This window comes from Panulirus ornatus, chromosome 56 (assembly GCF_036320965.1).
Source record: "Panulirus ornatus isolate Po-2019 chromosome 56, ASM3632096v1, whole genome shotgun sequence".
Lineage (NCBI taxonomy): Eukaryota > Metazoa > Arthropoda > Malacostraca > Decapoda > Palinuridae > Panulirus > Panulirus ornatus.
The window spans coordinates 1828982-1854142 of record NC_092279.1 but is presented as its reverse complement, the minus strand read 5'-3'; the positions used below and the strand labels follow the sequence as shown (position 1 = coordinate 1854142).

The 25161-nt window shown below is 47.3% G+C and overlaps 1 long non-coding RNA gene across 1 annotated transcript in view; it reads right to left on the bottom strand.

Moving 5' to 3' along the window:
• The window catches only part of LOC139765789 (uncharacterized), a 113053-nt gene that overhangs the window by 36401 nt on the left and 51491 nt on the right, over positions 1-25161 (bottom strand). The window contains exon 3 of the long non-coding RNA XR_011716738.1: positions 14798-14900. This is a non-coding gene — a long non-coding RNA (uncharacterized lncRNA). The remainder of the gene's footprint in view (positions 1-14797; positions 14901-25161) is intronic.

Below are 25161 nucleotides of genomic sequence, written 5' to 3'. Positions count from 1 at the left end.
TTACCATATATCTTCGACCTCCCGGTCACTACAGCCCCCTCCCTCACAACCCCTGTCCAACGTAAAGATGTTGACCTGAGTACAGTCGGGCTGTCTATATTGTTGGTTCTCTGTCTTCTTATGTGACCCGTAGGTGATCTAAGGTGTGTGTGTGTGTGTGTGTGTGTGTGTGTGTGTGTGTGTGTGTGTATTCTATATACGATGCACAAAAACTGTGTATACGCCAGTATATACAAAGTACAGAAATTGTATATACGCCAGTATAGACAGAGTACAGAAATTGTATATACGCCAGTATAGACAGAGTACAGAAATTGTATATACGCCAGTATAGACAGAGTACAAAAATTGTATATACGCCAGTATAGACAGAGTACAAAATTGTATATACGCCAGTATAGACAAAGTACAAAAATTGTATATACGCCAGTATATTCAAAGTACAAAACTCACCAATTCTTCCTCTGGTTGTGGACCCGACTCTTCCACATTGAACCACCCTCATCTCCCAGGGACCTTGAACCACACACACAATAACAAATATAGAACCATACACGGAAGATAATGCAAGGATGGTACTGGCAATAAATGAACAGAGAAGAACAGAGATAACAAGGCTATAGTACGAGAACAAGGCTATACGAAATATCTTGCCCAGGTGAACAGTTCCACCTCAGTGGTAACACCGAAGAACAAAATATCTTGCATAGGTGAACAGTTCCACCTCAGTGATAACACCGAAGAACAAAATATCTTGCCCAGGTGAACAGTTCCACCTCAATGACAACACCGAAGAACAAAATATCTTGCATAGGTGAACAGTTCCACCTCAGTGATAACACCGAAGAACAAAATATCTTGCCCAGGTGAACAGCTCCACCTAAGTGGCAATACCGAAGAACAATGATATATGGTTGTCACTGATATAGATGTTCTTGAGAACAGCCTTTTGTTCAAAGCATGTTCACGTTACTACAAGGGAGCCAGCGTCATTCGACGTCATACGCCAGGGTGTTCTGTGCGTCATTCGACGTCATACGCCGGGGTGTTCTGTGCGTCATTCGACGTCATACGCCGGAGTGTTCTGTGCGTCATTCGTCATACGCCGGGATGTTCTGTGCGTCATTCGACGTCATACGCCGGAGTGTTCTCTGCGTCATTCGACGTCATACGCTGGAGTGTCCTGTGCGTCATTCGACGTCATACGCCGTGGTGTTCTGCGCGTCATTCGACGTCATACGCCGGGGTGTTCTGTGCGTCATTTGACGTCATACGCCGGAGTGTTCTGTGCGTCATTCGACGTCATACGCCAGAGTGTTCTGTGCGTTATTCGACGTCATACGCCGGGGTGTTCTGTGCGTCATTCGACGTCATACGCCGGGGTGTTCTGTGCGTCATTCGACGTCATACGCCGGGGTGTTCTGTGCGTCATTCGACGTCATACGCCGGGGTGTTCTGTGCGTCATTCGACGTCATACGCCGGGGTGTTCTGTGCGTCATTCGACGTCATACGCCGGGGTGTTCTGTGCGTCATTCGACGTCATACGCCAGAGTGTTCTGTGCGTTATTCGACGTCATACGCCAGAGTGTTCTGTGCGTCATTCGATGTCATACGCCGGGGTGTTCTGTGCGTCATTCGACGTCATACGCCGGGGTGTTCTGTGCGTCATTCGACGCCATACGCCGGGGTGTTCTGTGCGTCATTTGACGTCATACGCCGGAGTGTTCTGTGCGTCATTCGACGTCATACGCCGGGGTGTTCTGCGCGTCATTCGACGTCATACGCCGGGGTGTTCTGTGCGTCATTCGACGTCATACGCCGGGGTGTTCTGTGCGTCATTCGACGTCATACGCCGGGGTGTTCTGTGCGTCATTCGACGTCATACGCCGGGGTGTTCTGTGCGTCATTTGACGTCATACGCCGGAGTGTTCTGTGTGTCATTCGACGTCATACGCCGGGGTGTTCTGCGCGTCATTCGACGTCATACGCCAGGGTGTTCTGTGTGTCCGCAAACCGCTGTGGTGAGTTCTGGCCTCGTCTGGGCAGGCGCATTTAACTATCACTCTCACACTAACTGCCAATTAGCGCAAACAACCACACGTCGTAAATCCTGTAGGGCTGATATCACTGGTGCTGTATCATCCCTAATTTTGTATGCATACTTTCTTTTTTTCCCCTTGGCACTACCGTCCCTATATCTCCTTATAGGTACGGAATAAATATGTTTTGGACAATCACATCTTTACCAAATGGCGTCCTAGCTTCGTCTCTTCGTTGTATATCAACTGACTGTTATATTTCTCTCTTGTGTCTCCCCTGATGATGTGATTATGACACGAAAGTGCACTTGGGAACTTTTCGTGTTTCATTTTCCCCCGTGGACTCATAGGAATATCTTGATCACGCGCAAGATTGTGATCCTTTCCAATATATATATATAAATATATATATATATATATATATATATATATATATATATATATATATATATATATATATATATATATATATATATTATCATGACACAAACGCGTTATACCATTCCCAGAGAAGGGAGACTAAGCAGGGGAGGTAGAGGCTGCGAGGGCGTCGCCTTCCCCGTCTGACCACCCGCTCGCTCAGGCAGCAGGTAGAGAAGATCTCAAAATCAACACACAGCTTTCCAGTCGTGACCCCAGTGATAGCGAAGTGCGCTGCTTCTTCTTCATATAAGCCGCTGATCTGTGGTAGAACCGACTTCGTAGGATGAAGTATGGCTAGCATGTTGCTGGAAACAATGGAAAGAAGATAAAGAAGAAGAAGAAGAAGAAGATGAAGAAGAAGAAGGAGATGAAGGAGAAGAAGAAGGAGATGAAGAAGAAGAAGAAGAAGAAGAAGAAGAAGAAGAAGAAGAAGAAGAAGGAGATGAAGAAGAAGATGATGAAGAAGAAGAAGAAAGAAGAATCATAATAATAATAATAATAATAATAATAATAATGATAATGATAATAATAATAATAATAATAATAATAATAATGATAATGATAATAATAATAACAATAACGATAATAATAGTATTAATAATAATAACAATAATAATAATAATAATATGAAGAAGAAGAAGAAGAAGAAGAAGAAGAAGAAGAAGAAGAAGAAGAAGAAGAAGAAGAAAGAAGACAGAAAGAAAAAGAAAAAGTAAGACAGAAAGAAGAAGAAGAAGAAGAAGAAGAAGAAGAAGAAGAAGAAGGAGAAGAAGAAGAAGAAGAAGAAGAAGAAGAAGAAGATAATGAATTTGGTAGGTGTGCTAAACTTGAATTGGACTGCAAATCCAAGGTATATGGCCCTGTTTTGAGCATGACTGGATAGAGAAAGAGCCATATGTAAACATCCCATCCTTTCGTAGCGACAGATTTCTTTCACGTCGGAGATACGTGACGTGACAGTTTCCCCTTCTGGACAATGGAGCGTCTCGTCTATCCCTTCTATATACACAGTCTACTGACGGTGTGTTGGGGGAAGTCTTTATCTTCTGTGGCGCTCTTACTTTGGCCACCGTCTTTATCTCTTTGATGCCCCTCAATCACACAGGGTCCTTCAATCAGGCTGGGACCCCCTCGAGCTGTGTACAGCGTTGCTATTCCTTGGCTGTTGCTTTAAGCAGATGGTGCCATACAGGCACCTCCTTGTAGTCTCGGGCACCCGTGCTCGCCCTGCACGTCGCTTAATATTTTATTTTTTTTCTAAGCTGAATCTCCCTTCGTCACGTGGCCCCCAGTGTCTAAAATCTAATTCCTTCTAACTCCAAACATTCTTTCGTCACACGGCCCGTTTCTAAATCTAACCCCGACCCTCCCTTCGTTAGACGGCCCCAGTCTCTAAATCTAACCCCATCTAACCTGAGAGAAGGAAACAGATCATCGTGGCATAGACCTTGCGGCAGAGACCCTCCGACACAGACTCTGCAGCGACACAGACCCTGCGACACAGACCCTGCGGCACAGACCCTGTGGCACAAACCTTGCGACACAGACCCTGTGGCACAAACCTTGCGGCACAGACTCTGTGGCACAAACCTTGCGACACAGACTCTGTGGCACAAACCTTGCGACACAGACCCTGTGGCACAAACCTTGCGGCACAGACCCTGTGGCACAAACCTTGCGACACAGACCCTGCGGCACAGACCCTGCGACACAGACCCTGCGACACAGACCCTGTGGCACAAACCTTGCGGCACAGACCCTGCGGCACAAACCTTGCGGCACAGACCCTGTGGCACAAACCTTGCGACACAGACCCTGTGGCACAAACCTTGCGGCACAGACTCTGCGACACAGACCTTGCGGCACAAACTCTGCGACACAGACCCTGCGACACAGACGTTGCGACTCAAACCCTGTGACACAGACCCCTGCGGCACAGACGCTCATCAACACTAATCTATCTATCTATGCCTCACTCAAGCCTCAGCTCCCGCCAACACAAGCGATGAACAACACCACACATATCTATCTATCTATCTATCTATCTATCTATCTATCTATCTATATATATATATATCTCCTCCCCCTTACCCCCAGACAAGATATTCTGAGCACTAACACCCCCCGTATACTAACCCCGGAGAAGCTGGGATAGCGTCTCTCTCTCTGCGACACAGACAAACGCGCCATAGTTTCCCCAAACCTCCATTGCCCTGGGACACACACACACACACACACACACACACACTGGTCCGCTGGCTGTGATAGGACCAATCTCCGGTTGACGTCATTTATCGCCCCCGTACCCACCCAACTATCGCGTCTACGGACAGTAGTACACCAACGATGCCATCTCCATATTTTCATCGTCTTCCATTTCTTCCCAGATACCGACTGCTTCTTTGAGTCCTTCTGTCTTATTTTGTGCTGCTCTGACTTATCTCTCTCATTCGTAACCTTGTTTTAATGACGTCTCATGTTCTCTGTCTCCTTTCTGTCAATTGTGGGTGTTGCCATAAGCTCTACAGGAAGGAACAACACGAGAAGTTGACGAAGCGTAAGACAGTTTTAAGACCAGGTGCGCCAAAGATGGCGGGAAACAGTTTTAGAACGAGATGCTATAAAAGGCGCAAGACATTTTTAGGACGAGATGATAAAAAAGGCGGAGGACAATTTTAGGACGAGATGCAATAATAAAAAAAAAAGATGAACAACTATTTTAGAACGAGATGATTAAAAATGGCGGGAGACAATTTTAGAACGAGATGATGGCCAAGACATCAAAACACTGCAAGTCCTTAGACGATAAAGGGACATCGTGGCACAAAAGGAAGTAAGGAAATAAGAGGATATGTGAAGACTTAGAAAGACTTTGAAAAAGACAAATATAAGAGAAAACAGATGAGATATATTGAAGAATTGGTCTGTTGACAACACCGTCTTTCTGCCAACCAAATCCTTCCTTCTCGTCGTACTTTAGAAAGCGTCGCGCTCACACTCTGAGCGACTCAAGAGAACCTCCGTATGCCACAAGAGGGGGCACCCTGAGAGAGAGAGAGAGAGAGAGAGAGAGAGAGAGAGAGAGAGAGAGAGAGAGAGAGAGAGAGAGAGAGAGAGAGAGAGAGGGAGGGAGAGAGAGAGTGTGTGTCCCAGTAGCAACTCCAAAAAACCCCTTTGAGATAAGCGAGGACCTTAAGTGTTGGCCGATGCGCTTATCAGCATTCCCCCCTTGAAGGCCTTCCTTATCTCATGGAGGAAGTGGCTGACGAGTCTCGTGTCTCTCGGTGGTCACCACCGAGGAAGACCACGCAAAACAACAACAACAACAACAACACCCTCACACACACACACACACACACACACACACACTCTCAGGGAACCAATCAAAACGCCCCCGCGTCGCGAAGGGTTCGATGTGATTGGGTAAACCGAGGGTGGGAGGAGGAGGAGCAGCGGCGGGGGATGGATGGGATAGGTAGGGGGTTCGAAGCTGTGGTTTCCACAAGGAAGAGGTCGGGTGTGTGTGTGGGGGATGGATGGGATAGGTGGGGGGTTCGAGGCTGTGGTTTCCACAAGGAAGGGGTCGGGTGTGGGAGGAGGAGGAGGAGCAGCAGCGGCGGGGGATGGATGGGATAGGTAGGGGGTTCGAAGCTGTGGTTTCCACAAGGAAGGGGTCGGGTGTGTGTGTGTGTGTGTGTGGACCACGTTCGTGGCAACGTGAGCAGACGAGGTTGCTGAGGAGGGATGTCACCAAGTTGGGCTCCACGGTTACCAAACCTGGCCACCGTCAGGAGCGCGTGCTGCCCCGGCCCCGGCCCCAGCCCCAGCCCCGGCCCCGGCCCCGGCCCCCCTCTGCACTTCCCCTCCATCTCCCGCAAGGTCGGCCGGACTCAGCCAACCCCCCCCCCTCTCTCTCTCTCTCTCTCTCTCTCTCTCTCTCTCTCTGTCTCTCTCTCTCTCGCTAAAAAGAAAAAAAAATAAAATTGAAGGTCGCTGAAGAAGGTGGATTTTCGTCCTGTTGATCGTAGCTCCGTCATGGTTCTTCTTCTTCTTCGTCTTCTTCTTCGTCTTCTTCTTCTTCTTCTTCGTCTTCTTCTTCTTCTTCTTCGTCTTCTTCTTCTTCTTCGTCTTCTTCTTCTTCTTCTTCGTCTTCTTCTTCTTCTTCGTCTTCTTCTTCTTCGTCTTCTTCTTCTTCTTCTTCTTCTTCTTCTTCTTCTTCTTCTTCTTCTTCTTCTTCGTCTTCTTCTTCGTCTTCTTCTTCTTCGTCTTCTTCTTCTTCGTCTTCTTCTTCTTCTTCTTCTTCTTCTTCTTCGTCTTCTTCTTCGTCTTCTTCGTCTTCTTCTTCTTCTTCGTCTTCTTCTTCTTCTTCTTCTTCTTCGTCCGTGGCGGCTCTGGCGACCGAACCTCCTTCGTCAGGCATCGTATGAATCACCCACCTCCCGGAGCCATGCAGTCCACCCACGACCGTCGTGGCCATGTCCCCGCCTCGCCAACCACTCCCCCAAGACCCACAACCACGCCAGTTGGTCTCAACGCTACCATACCGACCATTCCTCCCCAACCATGCCAATGGTTCTCACCTCCGCTAACGAGCCAACTATGCCAACGCCTCTGACTACCGCTCGATTAAGTAACTGTGAGGCCACGTTTGTGCCATGTGTCCAACGCCCCGCACCACACCAGGGCTTCCCCTACACCACGTAAGGTCTCCTATCACCCTCTGACACCACTATACCACACCCACACCACACAAGGGCTTCCCCTTACACCACTGAGCCCTCCAGTCACCACTGAACACCACAACACACCACAATCACCTCCAACACCACGCCAAATACCATCTGCACCACAGTGAAGGGAAGCAAGAGAGAGATATCGCGCTGGTTCGCTGGCGCGTCTACTGGAACACCTGAATCATACAACCATAAGACTTCGCTTCTGGAGGATGGTCCTACCATCAGGAGGTCCCTTGCAAGGAGAGGTTCCTCATCGAGACGCAACGCCTCTCCCTGCCCTTTTGACAAGGATACGGGCCTTACCGAAGGGGCTACTACTGCTCCACCCTTGAGGTCACCCTCTGCACCAATGAGGCTTATACGAACAATATATATATATATCTTTCTTTCTTTTAAACTATTCGCCATTTCCCGCGTTAGCGAGGTAGCGTTAAGAACAGAGGACTGGGCCTTTTTTGGAATATCCTCACCTGGCCCCACTCTGTTCCTTCTTTTGGAAAATCAAAAAAAAAAAAAAAATTTAATATATATATATATATATATATATATATATATATATATATATATATATATATATATATATATATATATATATATATATATATACATATTTCCCTGGGTATAGGGGAGAAAAATTACTTCCCACGCATTCCTCACGTGTCGAAGAAGGCGACTAAAGGGGACGGGAGCGGAGGGCCGGAAACCCTCCCCTCCTTGTATTTTAACTTTCTAAAAGGGGAAACAGAGGAAGGAGACACGCGGGGAGTGCTCATCCTCCTCGAAGGCTCAGATTGGGGTGTCTAAATGTGTGTGGATGTAACCAAGATGAGAAAAAAGGAGAGATAGGTAGTATGTTTGAGGAAAGGAACCTGTTCATATACCTCTCCACGTTCGCACTGTATTGATCTATAAAATGCTACATGCTGGTATTGTGAGCCTAATGGGATTTGACTGGTGTAGACCCCGTTGCTCATAGGTGTGATACGAAGGGTATTGAGTGCGTAGTAATTGTAATCGAATAGTCGTTTCCCTATTATGGGCGATCATAGCGTAACGGTTAGCGTTCCGGTCTATCACACAAAAGCTCCTGGGTTCGAATCCTGGCTGGTGGAGGGTATAATGCGTTTTATGAAAGTGCGCGTTCCTATGGATTATATTCGTATATATATATATATATATATATATATATATATATATATATATTTATATATATTTATATATATATATATATATATATATATATATATATATATATATATATATATATATATATATATATATATATCCCTGGGGATAGGGGAGAAAGAATACTTCCCACGTATTCCCTGCGTGTCGTAGAAGGCGACTAAAAGGGGAGAGAGCGGGGGGCTGGAAATCCTCCCCTCTCAATTTTTTTTTCATTTTCCAAAAGAAGGAACAGAGAAGGGGGCCAAGTGAGGATATTCCCTCAATGGCCCAGTCCTCTGTTCTTAACGCTACCTCGCTAACGCGGGAAATGGCGAATAGTTTGAAAAAAAAAGAAAAAAAGAAAAAAAAAAATATATATATATATATATATATATATATATATATATGCATACACAGACATAAAAATATATACACATGCACATAATTCGTATTTGCTGCTTTTATTCATTCCCGTCGCCACCCCGCCACATATGAAATGACAACCCCCTCCCCCGCATGCGCGCGAGGTAGCGCTAGGAAAAGACAACAAAGGCCCCATTCGTTCACATTCAGTATCTAGCGGTCATGTATAATGCACCGAAACCACAGCTCCCTTTCCACATCCAGGCCATACAAAACTTTCCATGGTTTATCCTCAGACGCTTCACATGCCCTGGTTCAATCCACTGACAGCACGTCGACCCCGGTATACCACATCGTTCCAACTCAAAATCTTTTTCACTCTATCTTTCCACCTCCAATTTGGTCTCCCACTTCTCCTCGTTCCCTCCACCTCCGACACATATATCCTCTTGGTCAATCTTTCCTCACTCATTCTCTCCATGTGACAAAACCATTTCAAAACACCCTCTTCTGCTCTCTCAACCACACTCTTTTTATTACCACACATCTCTCTTACCCTATTGTTACTTACTCGATCAAACCACCTCACACCACATATTGTCCTCAAACATCTCATTTCCAGCACATCCACCCTCCCCCGCACAACTCTATCCATAGCCCACGCCTCGCAAGCATATAACATTGTTGGAACCACTATTCCTTTAAACATACCCATTTTTGCTTTCCGAGATAAGGTTCTCGATTTCCACACATTCTTCAACGCTCCCAGAATTTTCACCCTCTCCCCCCCACCCTATGATTCACTTCTGCTTCCATGGTTCCATCCGCTGCCAAATCCACTCCCAGATATCTAAAACACTTCACTTCCTCTAGTTTTTCTCCATTCAAACTTACCTCCCAATTGACTTGACCCTCAACCCTACTGTACCTAAAAACCTTATTCTTATTCACATTTACTCTCAACTTTCTTCTTTCACACACTTTACCAAACTCAGTCACCAGCTTCTGCAGTTTCTCACATGAATCAGCCACCAGCGATGTATCATCAGCGAACAACAACTGACTCACTTCCCAAGCTCTCTCATCCACAACAGACTGCATACTTGCCCCTCTTTCCAAAACTCTTGCATTCACCTCCCTAACAACCCCATCCATAAACAAATTAAACAGCCATGGAGACATCACACACACTTGCCGCAAACCTACATCCACTGAGAACCAATCACTTTCCTCTCTTCCTACACGTACACATGCCTTACATTCTCGATAAAAACTTTTCACTGCTTCTAACAACTTGCCTCCCACACCATATATTCTTAATACCTTCCACAGAGCACCTCTATCAACTCTTATCATATGCCTTCTCCAGATCCATAAATGCCACATACAAATCCATTTGCTTTTCTAAGTATTTCTCACATACATTCTTCAAAGCAAACACCTGATCCACACATCCTCTACCACTTCTGAAACCACACTGTTCTTCCCTAATCTGATGCTCTGAACATGCCTTCACCCTCTCAATCAAAACCCTCCCATATAATTTCCCAGGAATACTCAACAAAATTATACCTCTGAAATTTGAGCACTCACTCTTATCCCCTTTGCCTTTGTATAATGGCACTATACAAGCATTCCGCCAATCCTAAGGCACCTCACCCTGAGTCATACATACATTAAATAACCTTACCAACCAGTCAACAATACAGTCACCCCCTTTTTTAATAAATTCCACTGCAATACCATCCAAACCCGCTGCCTTGCCGGATTTCATCTTCCGGAAAGCTTTTACGACCTCTTCTCTGTTTACCAAATCATCCTCCCTAACTCTCTCACTTTGCACACCACCTCGACCAAAACACCCTATATCTGCCACTCTGTCATCAAACATATTCAACAAACCTTCAAAATACTCACTCCATCTCCTTCTCACATCACCACTACTTGTTATCACCTCCCCATTAGCCCCCTTCACTGAAGTTTCCTTTTGTTCCCTTGTCTTACGCACTTTATTTACCTCCTTCCAAAACATCTTTTTATTCTCCCTAAAATTTAATGATACTCTCTCACTCCAACTCTCATTTGCCCTCTTTTTCACCTCTTGCACCTTTCTGTTGACCTTCTGCCTCTTTCTTTTATACATATCCCACTCATTTGCATTATTTCCCTGCAAAAATCGTCCACATGCCTCTCGCTTCTCTTTCACTAATAATCTTACTTCTTCATCCCACCACTCACTACCCTTTCTAATCTGCCCACCTCCCACGCTTTTCATGATACAAGCATCTTTTGCGCAAGCCATCACTGCTTCCCTAAATACATCCCATTCCTCCCCCACTCCCCTTACCTCCTTTCTTCTCACCTTTTTCCATTCTGTACTCAGTCTCTCCAGGTACTTCCTCACACAAGTCTCCTTCCCAAACAGGAGGTCAAGAGAAAGGTGCAAGAGGTGAAAAAGAGGGCAAATGAGAGTTGGGGAGAGAGAGTATCATTAAATTTTAGGGAGAATAAAAAGATGTTTTGGAAGGAGGTAAATAAAGTGCGTAAGACAAGGGAACAAAAGGAAACTTCAGTGAAGGGGGCTAATGGGGAGGTGATAACAAGTAGTGGTGATGTGAGAAGGAGATGGAGTGAGTATTTTGAAGGTTTGTTGAATATGTTTGATGACAGAGTGGCAGATATAGGGTGTTTTGGTCGAGGTGGTGTGCAAAGTGAGAGGGTTAGGGAAAATCATTTGGTAAACAGAGAAGAGATAGTAAAAGCTTTGCGCAAGATGAAAGCTGGCAAGGCGGCGGGTTTGGATGGTATTGCAGTGGAATTTATTAAAAAATGGGGTTACTGTATTGTTGACTGGTTGGTAAGGTTATTTAATGTATGTATGATTCATGGTGAGGTGCCTGAGGATTGGCGGAATGCTTGTATAGTGCCATTGTACAAAGGCAAAGGGGACAAAGATGAGTGCTCAAATTACAGAGGCATAAGTTTGTTGAGTATTCCTGGGAAATTATATGGGAGGGTATTGATTGAGAGGGTGAAGGCATGTACAGGCATCAGATTGGGAAAGAGCAGTGTGGTTTCAGAAGTGGTAGAGAATGTGTGGATCAGGTGTTTGCTTTGAAGAATGTATGTGAGAAATACTTTAAAAAACAAATGGATTTGTATGTAGCATTTATGGATCTGGAGAAGGCATATAATAGAGTTGATAGAGATGCTCTGTGATAGGTATTAATAGTATATGGTGTGGGAGGCAAGTTGCTGGAAGCAGTGAAAAGTTTTATCAAGGATGTAAGGCATGTGTACGAGCAGGAAGAGAGGAATGTGATTGGTTCTCAGTGAATGTAGGTTTGCGGCAGGGGTGTGTGATGTCTCCATGGCTGTTTAATTTGTTTATGGACAGGAGTTGTTAGGGAGGTGAATGCAAGAGTTTTGGAGAGAGGGGCAAGTATGCAGTCTGTTGTGGATGAGAGGGCTTGGGAAGTGAGTCAGTTGTTGTTCGCTGATGATACAGCGCTGATAGCTGATTCGGGTGAGAAACTGCAGAAGCTGGTGACTGAGTTTGGTAAAGTGTGTGAAAGAAGAACGCTGAGAGTAAATGTGAACAAGAGCAAGGTTATTAGGTACAGTAGGGTTGAGGGACAAGTCATTTGGGAGGTAAGTTTGAATGGAGAAAAACTGGAGGAAGTGAAGTGCTTTAGATATCTGGGAGTGGATTTGGCAACGGATGGAACCATGGAAGCGGAAGTGAGTCACAAGGTGGGGGAGAGGGTGAAACCTCTGGGAGCGTTGAAGAATGTGTGGAAGTCGAGAGCATTATCTCGGAAAGCAAAAATGGGCATGTTTGAAGGAATAGTGGTTCCAACAATGTTATATGGTTTTGAGGCGTGGGCTATAGATAGGGTTGTCCGGGGGAGGGTGGATGTGTTGGAAATAAGATGGTTGAGGACAAAATGTGGTGTGAGATGGTTTGGTCGAGTAAGTAATGAAAGGGTAAGAGAGATATGTGGTAATAAAAAGAGTGTGGTTGAGAGAGCAGAAGAGGGTGTTTTGAAATGGTTTGGTCACATGGAGAGAATGAATGCGGAAAGATTGACAAAGAGAATATATTTGTCAGAGGTGGAGGGAACGCGGCGTAGTGGAAGACCAAATTAGAGGTGGAAAGATGGAGTGAAAAAGATTTTGTGTGATCGGGGCCTGAACATGCAGGAGGGTGAAAGGAGGGCAAGGAATAGAGTGAATTGGAGTCATGTGGTATACAGGGGTTGACGTGCTGTCAGTGGATTGAATCAAGGCATGTGAAGCGTCTGGGGTAAACCATGGAAAGCTGTGTAGGTATGTATATTTGCGTGTGTGGACGTGTGTATGTACATGTGTATGGGGGGGGGGTTGGGCCATTTCTTTCGTCTGTTTCCTTGCGCTACCTCGCAAACGCGGGAGACAGCGACAAAGTATAAAAAAAAAAAAAAAAAAAAAAAAAATATATATATATATATATATATATATATATATCATCCCGTCACACACAGTTCAAATATAGACTGGTATTCAATAATGAGGGAAAGCAGGAATGGCGGGAGGAATGTTGACATCATGTCCTGGTATGTGAGGCGGGTAGCTGGCGCGTGATCAATACGCGCTCCAGGCGAACCAATCTGGGAGTGAACACACGATTTTGGAAAGAGTGGAAATAGAAAAAAAAAAAAATAAAAACGAAAAAAAAAGGAAAACAAAACAGAATCACAAAAAAGGCAGATTTTGAAACTAGGTGAATATTGTCCCAGCCTAAGTAAACATATATATATATATATATATATATATATATATATATATATATATATATATATATATAGAATGTTATTTTCACATGTAAGTCACTCAGAAGAATTTCATCACTGCGCTCCCGAGATTCGTACCCGGCTTACCGAGAATGAAATGCGGATCTGCGTACCGTGTCCCATCGGAGGTCCAATGATATGCTATCCGCCTTCCGTTCCCGGTAACCCGGGTTCGATGCCCACCATCCTATCCTCGAACGACAAAATTTTGTAAATATTTCTTTTTTTCTTCGACGTCTTTCTATCTATAGACTTGTGTTCTTTAAGAGCTACGTCCAGAGACACAAGGCGAACTCTGATTAATCTGTCCATTTCTTACATTATAACTTATTCTATTTTTCCACCATTTTCCACCATTCGTAAATGGACAGATCGAGGCATGATAACGGTTCCTCTTCGTGTGTGTTTAAGTGCGTGTGTGTGTTTGTGTGTCTCCACAGAAAGCAGAGGAACCAGCAGTCATCGGCTCGCTACATGTGGAAGACCTAGTGGCAACACACACACACACACACACACAACTAGAGGGAGTTGTGGCTGGAGTGTAGCCCGTCAGAGCAGGTGGATGGACTCCCTCCCACTAAAAACACGTTCAGTTACGCGTTACACCATCTACTTAAACTTCCCCCCCAAAAAAATCACAGGGTTCGATTCCTGCCTCCTGTGGCTTGCTTGACGGATGGTCCGTGTGGTAGACGTCAGTTTGTGGTCTTCAACAGATGGTCTGTGTGGTAGACGTCAGTCTGTGGTCTAGGTCAACAGATGGTCTGTGTGGTAGACGTCAGTCTGTGGTCTAGGTCAACAGATTGTGCTGTAGCCTTCTGTCTGTGGCATAGTCAACAGAGAGTCTGTGGCTGTGTGTGTGATATAGTCAACAGACAGTCTGTATCACAGCCGTTCATGTCTGTGTTCTAGTCAACAGATCGTCTGTGGCTGTGTGTGATATAATCAATAGACAGTCTGTATCACAGCCGTTCTGTCTGTGTCCTAGTCAACAGATCGTCTGTGGCTGTGTGTGTGATGGTCGAGTCTGTATCACAGCCGTTGGTCAACAGATCGTCTGTGGCTGCGTGTGATATAGTCAACAGAGTCTGTATCACAGCCCTTCATGCTGTGCTCTAGATCAACATGGCAGACGACGACAAATCACTCAAAGGTCTTGGTTCACAAGCCTCCCGGACCACCAGGTCATGCTTGGGTTTCACACTCGTTCTTTAAGGTCAGCCAGACGTAGCTTACCTGTGGCACAGACGCTGGGTCAATGACCTGGGCCATTGGCTCGTCCTTGTTGGAGAGACAGACGCTGCATCACTAACCTCGGCCCCTCCTGAGGAACAGCCCTCTGAAAGGAAATGAAAGAATAGTGTTTGTTATATATTCTATACGGGGGGCACCTGATTGGTTTCATGTATCTAGTGGAGTCTCACAAGGTTCAGTGTTGGGACCCCTATACTTTCCAATCATCTTCATCACCACATCTCGAGGATTTCATCGTTCAACATATGGTAAAGTGATGCAATTTCGCACAGAAAATGTAAATCACGAATAAAATTGGGTTGGTAAACTACTACTACACGTTAAGGACGATAAAGACCTTGGAATGATCATCAGCAGTGACCTTACATACGGTAAACAATGCCTTGCAACACGTAAGAAGCCAATAGGATGTGAGGTGTCATAGCAAGAAGTCAGAATACACCCAAGGATATGATTCTTAACCATTTATAAGGTCCTGGTTCGACCCCATTTGCAATACGCGTTCAGTCCTGCTTGCCAAACACGTTCTAAAACGGGGAGGAAAAAAAAAAAACTTGAGCCAATCCAAAGATGCACAACGAAACTAATTCCTTTACCGAGAAATAGCTTAACGACGAGACGTAATGACCCCTAATTATCCTCCCTACAGAAGCGCATGGTAGATCATCTCAACATCATAGCATACGATAATTGCTTCACTTTAGATGGAGATGCAACTACCGAAGAGAATGCTATACAGGTAAATGGAAGGAAATGTAATAGCGATAAGGGCAAAGGTTTTTTCCCACTTTGTAAAATGGTGGAGCACCGGGAATAAACACTTTCAAATCAAGGCTAGACAAACCCTTCACTGATAATAACTTTCTGAAACAAAAAAATACCACTTATCTTCTTATCATGTCTTTGTTAATCAAAAATCCAGCCACAGAGATGATGTTGCCACACAGATAATGATTTTTTTCCAATCCACACTTTCCCGTAAAATTTCCACGGCAGTGGCATCTTCCACACTGCGTGGCATTTGCCTCTCATATTTTCTCTGGCGTCAGTTGAGCCGGAGGGAGAGATGGGTGGGGAAGTGGGTGCCATATGCATTGAAAACAGACACCGGGCCATTGAGTTTGGCCACTAATATAGATAACCTCTTTATAGATCATCAGTCCTCCTGTTGTCCGTCCTTCCTACGTACTCCCATCTAACTGGGTCATACTCTGGACGACCTTGTTATGTTAGTCTAACCAGGTCATAAACTGGACGACCCCTATCAAGCAAGATTCCCGAGGTCGCAGTCTGCACCATCTTTTCCACGAAAGGTTGTTGGATTGTAGTTATTATCATCACCATTTCTTATATTAGTCGCTGTTTTATCTTCAGTCCTGCTTTATTTCCTCCTCCTCCTCCTCTTCCTCTCCTTCTTCTCATTCTTCTTTTCCAACCTTCGTCCACAGTTCTCCCTGAATCACACATAACTGATGCCCACTTTCGATGCAGCTCCTTAAATTCACACTCCAGTTGTTCGATGTGCGTGTTTACTTATCTCCCTAACAGTCAAAACTCCAACAGAGCGGACGCATCCAGTGACGCACGCTTGCAACATAGCACAAAAGGGCTCTCGGTAATGCGAGATGACAACATAGCCATCATCCTCAACAGCAACAGAGGTAAAAGTCTCATAGAGCTGAAGGGCTGTGATCTCAGAAGGGACTTTTCGACTTGGGCAAAAGATGCGTTCCATTCCTCTCTGCTTGCTAGCTGGCGCCCCGAACATGGAAGCATCTGCACCTCAAAGACAGGTTCTGTGACCTCCTATGCCAAGAGGTGAACGCCTCTGGGTCTTCCACCACACACACACACACACAGCATTGCGACGAGGTCACCAGCAGGCTGTGTGGTGCGGGGTTCTTGGGGCCTCTTCGTCTTAGGACAGACTTCCAGGCACACCTTCACAATGGTCGCAGAGACAGAAGAGTTCCACGAGTCGATATCTAAGTCCCGTGTCAGACTGGATACCGTCTCGGGGAAGTTGGATGGCGAGATGGCCGTAGATGTTGGGAAGGAAAGGTAAACACTGTGAAGATAAATAGGAAAATAACTAATAACTGGATATATGTAAATGTTACTAGAGAGAGTTTGGTAAGTGGGTTCAGTAATGGGGAAAGTGAGTGCTTGAAGGAATCTAAGTTAAAAGAATGAGAGAGAATTCAGCTCCCAGAAAGAGTGTGTTCGAAGAGGATAGTTTCTAAATCTTCTTACAGACGTAAAGGTGACATAGAAATGACAGTCCCTCATACACCGGGTGTGTATAAAGAGGAGGAGCAATGACACAGACACAACCTGATACGTGCGACACAGATAAGCAGGGTAGTGCTACGGAGAGGCGTGAGTTGTGAACACCTGGCATACCTTGAGAACCAGAGTTCAAGATGAGTGTGTGTGTTTGTTTGTGTATGTGTGTGTGTTTGTTGTGTATGTGTGTGTGTGTGTGTGTGTGTGTGTGTGTGCGTAGTTACCCTATTCCTACTGTACAAGCAGCGAGTTCAACACTCGCGGGGCCCCATCTACTCTGTGAGTGTGTGTGTGTGTGTGGCTTGCAGTGGGAGCCAAGGGTAGTGATACTGGAGTACGTTCCAGGCGCCTGGAAACCTGTGTTTCCATGAGACGTTGGTCTTCACGAGCATAATGAACAGAGTCGATCGACTGAAGAATTAGATGGTGTAGGAAGTGAACCTTGATGACCAATGTGATGATAGAAATGTTGATATGTGGAATGTGCTGGAGGCTGGAAGACTGGAGAGGCTGGAGGCTGGAAGACTGGAGGGGCTGGAGGCTGGAGGGGCTGGAGGCTGGAAGACTGGAGGGGCTGGAGGCTGGAAGACTGGAGGGGCTGGAGGCTGGAAAACTGGAGGGGTTGGAGGCTGGAGGGGCTGGAGGCTGGAAGACTGGAGGGGCTGGAGGCTGGAGGGGCTGGTGGCTGGAAGACTGGAGAGGCTGGAGGCTGGAAGACTGGAGAGGCTGGAGGCTGGAAAACTGGAGAGGCTGGAGGCTGGAAGACTGGAGGGGCTGGAGGCTGGAAGACTGGAGGGGCTGGAGGCTGGAAAACTGGAGGGGTTGGAGGCTGGAGGGGCTGGAGGCTGGAAGACTGGAGGGGCTGGAGGCTGAAAAACTGGAGAGGCTGGAGGCTGGAAGACTGGAGGGGCTGGAGGCTGGAAGACTGGAGGGGCTGGAGGCTGGAAGACTGGAGGGGCTGGAGGCTGGAAGACTGGAGGGGCTGGAGGCTGGAAAACTGGAGGGGTTGGAGGCTGGAGGCTGGAAAACTGGAGAGGCTGGAGGCTGGAAGACTGGAGGGGCTGGAGGCTGGAAGACTGGAGGGGCTGGAGGCTGGAAAACTGGAGGGGTTGGAGGCTGGAGGGGCTGGAGGCTGGAAGACTGGAGGGGCTGGAGGCTGGAAAACTGGAGAGGCTGGAGGCTGGAAAACTGGAGAGGCTCGAGGCTGGAAGGCTGGGGGGGGGGGCTGGAGGCTGGAAAACTGGAGAGGCTGGAGGCTGGAAGACTGGAGGGGCTGGAGGCTGGAAAACTGGAGGGGTTGGAGGCTGGAAGACTGGAGGAGCTGGAGGCTGGAAGACTGGAGGGGCTGGAGGCTGGAAGACTGGAGGGGCTGGAGACTGGAAAACTGGAGAGGCTGGAGGCTGGAAGACTGGAGGGGCTGGAGGCTGGAAGACTGGAGAGGCTGGAGGCTGGAAGACTGGAGGGGTTCCGATAGAGTCTCCCAAATTGGAGGGGTTGAAGGCTCTAAGACTGGAGGGGTATGAGTCTCCAAGACTGCAGAGGTTAAAGGCCTAAAGACTGGACGGGTCGGAGTCTCTAAGACTTGGAGAATCATAGATATCTCCAACAAGAGGGAGGGAATGAGGGCACTTGTGTGAGGAAGCGCCAACAGGAGTGAGGGAGTGAGTGGAATCTATGTGAAGACTTACCAGCAGGAGAGAGGGAGTGAGGGAGTCTATGTGAAGACTTACCAGCAGGAGTGAGGGAGTGAGGGAGTCTATGTGAAGACTTACCAGCAGGAGTGAGGGAGTGAGGGAACCTATGTGAAGACTTACCAGCAGGAGTGAGGGAGTGAGGGAGCCTATGTGAAGACTTACCAGTAGGAGTGAGGGAGTGAGGGAGCCTATGTGAAGACTTACCAGCAGGAGTGAGGGAGTGAGGGAGCCTATGTGAAGACTTACCAGCAGGAGTGAGGGAACCTATGTGAAGACTTACCAGTAGGAGTGAGGGAGTGAGGGAGTCTATGTGAAGACTTACCAGCAGGAGTGAGGGAGTGAGGGAGTCTATGTGAAGACTTACCAGTAGGAGTGAGGGAGTGAGGGAGTCTATGTGAAGACTTACCAGTAGGAGTGAGGGAGTGAGGGAGTCTATGTGAAGACTTACCAGCAGGAGTGAGGGAACCTATGTGAAGACTTACCAGTAGGAGTGAGGGAGTGAGGGAGTCTATGTGAAGACTTACCAGTAGGAGTGAGGGAGTCTATGTGAAGACTTACCAGTAGGAGTGAGGGAGTGAGGGAAACCTATGTGGGGGAACTGTTAGCAAATGAGAATCTCTCTGGGGAGGGAGGAGAGTGTTAGATGGAGGGACCTGTCTGGAGATGTACAGTGAGGGAGGGTCGTGTCAAACACCAGCAGACAGTAGTGAGACGACGCTACGCTACGTTTGTCGACAATTCGCATCTCCGACGATGGTACAACATCTGTGTCATCTGCTCCCCTACTCTGAGGCACAGTTTAGGGCACAGTAGCGTCCTGTGGTATGCGAACTAACGGTGGATCAGCATCTGTCGTGGCTGTGTCGGCAGACTCAATATCATGATGTCTGAGGATTTGAACCTCATATGTATCACACGCTCGTGCTGACCTGTCGCAGTTCAGACACACACACACACACACACCCTCACCCACTGACGCAATGTAGCGGCATCACCCCAGTGGCTCACCAGTTCTCATCACAGCGGCAGGTCAGACCACTGAGTAATCGACAGTTGCGTCTCTCTCTCTCTCTCTCTCTCTCTCTCTCTCTCTCTCTCTCTCTCTCTCTCTCTCTCTCTCTCTTTTCCCTTTTCTCTCTTCTTTCTCTCTCTTCTCTTCTGTCTCTCTCTTCTTTTCCCTTCTCTCTCTCTCTCTCTCTCTCTCTCTCTCTCTCTCTCTCTCTCTCTCTCTCTCTCTCTCTCTCTCTCTCTCTCTCTCTTTTCCCTTTTCTCTCTTCTTTCTCTCTCTTCTCTTCTGTCTCTCTCTTCTTTTCCCTTCTCTCTCTCTCTCTCTCTCTCTCTCTCTCTCTCTCTCTCTCTCTCTCTCTCTCTCTCAGATGTTGGTTCCACTGATTTCTCTGTCCCTTGCGTCCTGGAGGCTGGCGATGGGGGGGGGGGGGACCACTGGCTTACACACGGGTTAGCTGTGTCGACCCCACAAGCAGTTTACGTATTGTTAATGTGCTTTTAGAGCGTTGGTGGGGGGGGGGGGGGGGGAAGCTGTAGGTGTTGGCAGCTTGTAGCGGGTCTTTGAGCCAGTGTGTGTGTGTGTGTGTGTGTGTGTGTGTGTGTGTGTGTGTGTGTGTGTGTTCTCGAGGCAACAAGGACGATTGTCATAACAGCTGGCGACATCTCGATCCCCCTACCCCCCTACCCCCACGCCCCCTTCCCCTCCCCAAGTTGGCTGACTTTGTGGTGTGTGTGTGTGTGTGTGTGTGTGTGTGTGTGACGTAACGCAGCTGGCGACGGGCCGAGTGAACACGCACCAGTTTTTCCCAGCCATGACATAAGTTCTGCTTACATAACAAAGTGCGCGGCTCCTAACGAAGCAGCGGCGTCTAACCGTGAATACAACACACTTGGGGAAGGAGGAGGAGGAGATGGTGGCCCAGGAGGCCAAAGACAGGTGGGTCCTCGCTAATGAGGCTCACATCAGAAGGACGTCATGTTTCTCTCTCTCTCTCTCTCTCTCTCTCTCTCTCTCTCTCTCTCTCTCTCTCTCTCTCTCTCTCTCTCGTCGTCCACGTAATACGTTTACGATACCGCTCGTTGTCTCTTGTCTTTGGACAATCGCATGTTTACCCAAATGGCGTCCTAGCTACGTCTCTTCGTTGTGTATCAGCTGTACTGTTGTATATTTCTCTCTTGTGTCTCCCCTGATGATGTGATTATGACACGAAAGTGCACTTGGGAGCTTATCGTGTTTCATTTTCCCCGTGGACTCATAGGAATATATATATATATATATATATATATATATATATATATATATATATATATATATATATATATATATTGACCACTTGGACGTCAGAGTACGACGGACACGTGATTGGACACCTGACCAGCAGAGGGTCAGGTCAAGAAAGGTCAGAGAGGTAGAAGACACCAGAGATTAGAAGAGATGAAGATGACCAAAGCCCCCCCCCCCCCTTGGACACCCCCCACCCCTATACAGTAGCGGTGATTCTAGGAGACTGGATCGTGGAGTATAGACGTATCGAAGATCGCTTCTTGTGGTGTTTAAAACCACTAGAGAGTAGCATCTGAACCTACAGAGGATAATGCAAACCCAATATAAAGATATTGGAAACCATTTTTATAGTGAGATGCCCTTGCGCCTCTGTCGAAGGTATTCAAGACTTAAACCCCCCCCCCCCCCCCCCTTCCTTCTCAGAAGGCTCCTGCCTCTGGAAATCTATAAAAGCTATCGTAAAAACGATAACAGAGAGAAAACGTGAAGCCATTCACAGAGCAGGGGAACGCAGACCCATTTTCTTTTTTGTTGTTGTTGCTCCTCCTTCTGCCTCCGGGAGAGAATATTGGATAAAGTGATTATTAGTGGCTTGAGGAAGGTGATGAAGGAGGAACGCGTCTGCTTCCTGACCTCTCTGGCCTGGGGTTAACACCACGACTCCTCCCCCACCTCCCCACACACGTCCAACATTCAACCCACCTGTTCATCCTCGCCCTTAGGGGGGTCGGTCGGTAACCTGGGTACGCAGCTTAAGCGTCCAAGCTTCATCTACCCGCTTCAGCCATCAAGCCAACTTTAGGGTAGGTGCCATCAAGGCCTGAATCAGATGGTGTGTGCGTAACCCAGCTGCTGGAGATGGTGCCAGGAATGCGTATAACACCAACACACAACCACCGCTTCATCTCAGGAGAAGGGACAGACGAAGCCTTAGCATCGAAGGGAAATAATTATACTGTCGAGAGAAGGGAAAACCTGAGAGAAGAGGAGCAAGGGTAAGGTGGGGCTGGTGGAGGGGACGCAACTACGCAGCTACTGCTAGTGGCGCAGGTGCATGCTAATCCAACCAGAGGTCGCCCCAGAACCCGTATTGAGGACACTCGCTGCATAGCTACTGCAAGTGGCGTAAATCCATATTCATACCGCTGTAGGGCGGCCCTCGAACCAGGATCTGCTATGCGTCTGGGCAAATGCTATGGTGAAGAGGAGACGGTGAATGAAAGCAATCAGCGACCAAAGAAGTGAATGAATGCAACTGGAAGAGCGAGCGACGTGCGCATACTTTCCCCCACCCGGGAATGAGAGCGACACCAAAAACCGACGCAGCAAATTTGGTTCGCCATGTATGAGGGGCGCTGACGACCCGTTGGTGCTGAGGTGGGCCGCTACCTCCACTCTGATACAAACCTGGCCAGGAGGGCAAGGGGGCATTCTAGCTATGTGGCAGCACTACTACCACACACACACACACACACACACACACACACACACGCGCGCTGTCCAAATATATAAGCCACTGTGTCAAGGGCAAATCTGCCGTAACGACCGAGGGCGTCTCGCCCTCCTAAAGCCTTATCGTAGAGACAGGCCAGCTGCCGCGGTCCCTCCGCCTCCAGCCTCCACATCCCCGTATTCACGAGGAAGAGGGAGGGAGGGAAGGAAGGTAAGGGAGGGGCGCGCGCGCACTGCGCTGTGGTCGACCGCCAGGCACACACCAGGAGAGAGAGAGGGAGGGGATAGGCGCGCTACTCAGCTGGTCAATGATGGTGCAAGTGAAACGGGTTGGCCGAAACCCATTCATATGACCTGGGTCACCCAGCCTTTATAACAGTGAGGTGTATATTGTTCTTATACCCAACTAGATGTTCTTCAGCAAGGGACTATACCATTCTATAGCCAGGAAGATGTTCTTCAACAAGGGTATATACTGTTCTTATACCCAGGAAGATGTTCTTCAGGACTGGAAACGTCATCTCACAAAGCATCAAGACCTGCTAACCCTCTGCTCACGACGGAGCGCCGCCAGACGACCAAGAGACGCCTGGAACAACGCGCTTCATCGAACTCTGGAAAAAGGACCCAAGACTTCCAGGAAAGCGATGAAGCCTCGAAGCTGGAAGGTCCCCCTTGAAGCTGGAAGGTCCCCCAAGTCATGACTCCCTCTTTGGCATCAGACGTCGAGGCTTGTCCAGCCAACCTACAGCTGGTGAGGGAGGGAGGCGATGGTGTGTGGATGATGGTCCCACATGAACCGAGGGGGTGGTTTGAGGTCCACACATGAACCAGGGGAGGTTTTGAGGTCCCACATGAACCGAGGGGGTGGTTTGAGGTCCCACATGAACCGAGGGGGTTTGAGGTTCCACTTGAACCGAGAGGGGTTGAGGTCCCACATGAACCAGGGGGGTTCTGAGGTCCCACATGACCCGGTTTGTGCTCAACGATCAAGACATGTCGTCAGCTCGTTCAAGGTTGCGCTTAACGATCACACATGTCGTTAGCTCGTTAGTCGGTTGAGGATCAGATCGAAGCAACAGCTTACGTATACTACCCATGACCCATGACCAATGACCTATGACCCATGACTGACACTGGGCCACACCTTCAGCAAGGCTGTTGAGGATCGGGTAGTTAACCCTCGTTCACAGGCTGTTAAAGATCGGGTAGTTAACCCTCGTTCACAGGCTTTTAAGGATCGGTTAGTTAACCCTCGTTCACAGGCTGTTAAGGATCGGGTAATTAACCCTCGTTCACAGGCTTTTAAGGATCGGTTAGTTAACCCTCGTTCACAGGCTGTTAAGGATCGGGTAATTAACTCTCGTTCACAGGCTGTTAAGGATCGAGTAGTTAACCCTCGTTCACAAGCTGTTAAGGATCGTGCAATCAACCCTCGTTCACAGGCTGTTAAGGATCGAGTAGTTTAACCCTCGATCACAGGAGGGAACTCAAAGTTTGTAAGGTGTAGCGGTTTACGACATGATGCCTCGCACGTGAATGATCTGGGGAGGTGTGTATGTTGGCAGGCATCTCCGTGGCTCCATATGTGCGTGTTGGTGAATGACTGAACACTGCCTGTGTGGAGCAGCCACCCCCCCCCCCCCCCTCACCCCGCAACACACACACACACACACACACACACACACACACAGACCCTATGAATATTTCTCGTCACCAATTCTCAGTCATTTACTAGAATCTTTCACACAAATGCGCCCCATTCATGACACAAAGTCTTATACAGTTAGAATCAATTCCATTAAGAGAACACTATGATATGATCAGTATCTCTGAATTCTAAGCATTGGAAAAAGGTGTTTTCATGCAGAATATGCAATTTCAGGGACTTAGAATGTAAGACATAACAAAGAGGGCAATGGTGTATTGCTCTTCGTTAAAGTAAATCATGTTGTCCTATAGACATAATATTGGACCTTGAGATAACACCAGCGCCATATTCATGCCAGTGGAAACTGAAGGTGTATTGTACCTTGAGATAACACTCATGCCAGTGGAAACTGAAGGTGTATTGTACCTTGAGATAACACTCATGCCAGTGGAAACTGAAGGTGTATTGTACCTTGAGATAACACTCATGCCAGTGGAAACTGAAGGTGTATTGTACCTTGAGATAACACTCATGCCAGTGGAAACTGAAGGTGTATTGTACCTTGAGATAACACTCATGCCATTGGAAACTGAAGGTGTATTGTACCTTGAGATAACACTCATGCCAGTGGAAACTGAAGGTGTATTGTACCTTGAGATAACACTCATGGCAGTGGAGATAACACTCATGGCAGTGGAGATAACACTCATGGCAGTGGAGATAACACTCATGCCACTGGAAACTGAAGGTGTATTGTACCTTGAGATAACACTCATGCCAGTGGAAACTGAAGGTAAGTTCCATACAAGAATAGCATTTAGGTCGACTTCCAGACAGACGTGAAAAGACGAGAGATATGTTTGATAAGGAGACTTCTATATACCAGCAGGGAAGGGGGAAAGATTCCCCTGCCATTCGCCATGAGTATAAACCCGATCAAAACTTGATAATGGCCTCCTACACATTACTG